Below are 3235 nucleotides of genomic sequence, written 5' to 3'. Positions count from 1 at the left end.
GTTCTAAAGTTTGTGTTTGTATCATTAATTATTGCATGAAATTGACAAACTTGATTTGAATGTGACAAAACAAGAATGAATGAATAGACCCAATAAGGATATCTGCCAAATGTAAATAACCGCAGTGGGAGGAACATTCCCAATCTTTAAGAAATTAAGATATAAATATCTATTTTAATCTTTATAAATCTAATTATAAATCTCATAAAATTATCAAATTTGCATGTTTTTCCTCCAACACAGAAAATGTCTTGTCTTACCCAACTTACAAAGAGAAATAATTTTATAAATATTTTTTTTTGGGATCCTTTAGATGTGTTTCTGTCTCTGATTATGACAAAATGTTAATATACTCTAAAATATAGACTGAAAAGTGCTTGCCACCAAAAGAAATGCTTCAGCAGTGCCAAATATTTAGGAACTTTGCAGAAAAAGCACTGCCATTTGCTGCCCTCTACAGATATTGCAAAAGCAAATATGTGGTTATTATTTGAAGTTTTTGGGATTAACTAGATTTGTTTTGAATAAAAAAAAAACTATCTATTACAGTTAATGAAAATGTTGATTATTAAAAATAGTTATCTCTAAAGATCTTTTGAGTTTATATAAAATGTAAATGTAATGTAAAACATAGTTTTTAAACTGCTGCTTTACGTCTTTTCACGGTGCAGGGATGCCTTCTTTTTCATATATCCTGATTTGGGTAAGTAATGTAACCCTGGAGCATTAAATTTCAGATGGATACGAGAACTTTATAATTCAACATGGCTGCCCCATATATAGAATGAAGTGATAATTGCTTTAATAAACTTTTTATTAGCCCCTCTATCAATTAAATCTCATTAAATCAGTCACATATATGTATATGTACACATGTAGTCTAGCCACTACAAATCAATATATTAAGATGTGCAAACTCCTGTGAAGCAGGTGACTAAATTGTATTGGATTTCTAAAGTGGAAGTGGACCACGGACTACCTTAGTATGACATCGCTCTTAGCTCTGAGTTCAGATTTTCATGGCAAACTGGATGTAGCATTACCCTTTGAGTTCCTATTTTTCTTCTCATCAGCTAACTATTGTTTTAAAACTGAACCCATATATAGGCTGCATGGTATGTAGAGGGCAGGTGTTTATAATAATTGGGAATAAAGGGACAATCTGTCAAACGGTTTAATTAAGCTGTGCCTGCTGCTTGAAGAATTTAACTTTTTCCTCAACTTTTTGCCACAAGCAAAGCCAAACAACATATTTGCTTTGATAATGCATGGTGTGCAACCTGAGTAGCGTACCTGAGACAATCTGACCACTCCAGAGCTGAATGTTATGTTTTTCAGGGTTGAATTTTTTATTTATTTATTTATTTATTTTTATTATCATAAAATGGCTTTAAAATGACTATATCATACAAAGTGAAGAGAACGGAAATGCTCTCAACATCAAAATATTACATATCAAACATTTAGAAACTTTTACAAGCTGTACACAACCCAGCAGCTTTATAGGCAATGTTAATATATTTATTAGAAAAATATATTATAATTAATGTAATAATTTACATTATTTTAATGAAGCAATTTGGTTACATTTTTAGAACGCGATTAATGAGGGACCACTGTAAATTGAAACTAGTATTTTAGATGGTTTACAACTGGAGCGTGACATAAAGTATCATTTTAAAATGATATATAAGTTTTATAATAATAATAAAGTAAAAGAATTAATAGTAACATAGATGCCAGTAACAAAGGTAGAGGTCAGAAGTGGGATTTGAACCCACGTCAGCTGTGTGCTAACTGAAATGTCGGAGAAAATCAGCCTATCATGTTGCTTCCGTCAAACATTCTCGGCCAATTAGCGTCGTGTATTCTCCCCTCGCCTTCAACATGTTCACCTTTTGACCAATAAGGGCGCAGAAATGTTGGAGGAGCTTTTGGAATAAACAAATCAGAGTCGGTTTACAGATAAACTTGGAAAATTTTCTAACTTGATGAACACTGTTTATGTGTGGCATTTTTCAGTTCAGTAGATTACATTAATATAATTCCTACAACAACTTCTGCAGATTTTCTGATTCTTTTCAGCTGCTCTAGGCAACGAAGTAGCATGACGGCTGTCTGTAATCAGCTGGTCGGCTCTTCCGTTGCTAGCACTGTCTCTCTTGTTGCTTTTGTTTATCTTTCCGCTGAGAACAAGGAAACTGGCGGTTCATGGTTCACACCTGTGCATATTTACTCAAAAGTTTTGATTTTGGATGCAATAGCTAAATTACGTATAATATAGAATAGAATATGTCGTATAGTGACCAAAAAATGATGCACACCACTGTGAACTGTAACCCGTTTACTTGCAGCTCTTGTCACACGTTTTTACAATGACATGCCAACAGCTTGCGTCCACAGAGAGTTCTTCTTCTGCGGACAATAGTACAATAACAAAACAGAGGAAGTTCGCCCTCTAGGGGTTACTCCAACTTACAACATTGACATCAATTCTCAGTATATCACATCTCCCCCACCTTTAAGAGAACAACCCGTACTCGGAATAAAACGACTTCCTTGTGAACTCCTACTTGTTGAGTTTTCTACTCACTACCCCCCTTTTTTTCTTTCTTTAGATACAAAACAAACTTCAAGCCCAATATGACACTTCAACATATTTAACACACATAGTCTCTCAGATGAGCCGGAGAACGTCTCTCTCGTGTTGAGCGTCTCACTTCTGGTTCCAGAGGTAAGTCTTCCTGAATCGGGTTGTCTTGGGATACAGGAGACTTTCGGTTTCCTTTCCACCCGAACTCGGTTGTGCTGCCATCTCTGTAGATCTTGAACCTTCCACAACTGAGCGCATCTCAGGTAACGACACCCTCTCGTGCTCTGGTTCATCTCTCGATACTGGAACTGGAAACCTGGACCTGACCTGATCTACATGCCTCTTTATGACTTTTCCTCCTCCAACACAAACGGAATAAGACACGGGTCCGGTGATGTCATGAATAACTCCTGGTATCCATTTAGGTCCATACGAATAATTCCGGACGAGTACATCATCACCCTGTGCGAAACTTCGCAGTTTTCTGTGTTTGTCGTGATTCACTTTCTGACGAAACTGCTTTTGTTGCACTCTTGTTTTTATGTCTGGTACGACCAAGTCCAACACAGACCTCAGTCTCCGCGACATCATTAACTCGGCAGGTGCTAATCCCGTCGTAGCATGAGGGGTGATCCTGTAACT

This window comes from Melanotaenia boesemani, chromosome 20 (assembly GCF_017639745.1).
Source record: "Melanotaenia boesemani isolate fMelBoe1 chromosome 20, fMelBoe1.pri, whole genome shotgun sequence".
NCBI lineage: Eukaryota > Metazoa > Chordata > Actinopteri > Atheriniformes > Melanotaeniidae > Melanotaenia > Melanotaenia boesemani.
Note: the sequence above shows the minus strand (reverse complement) of the source record.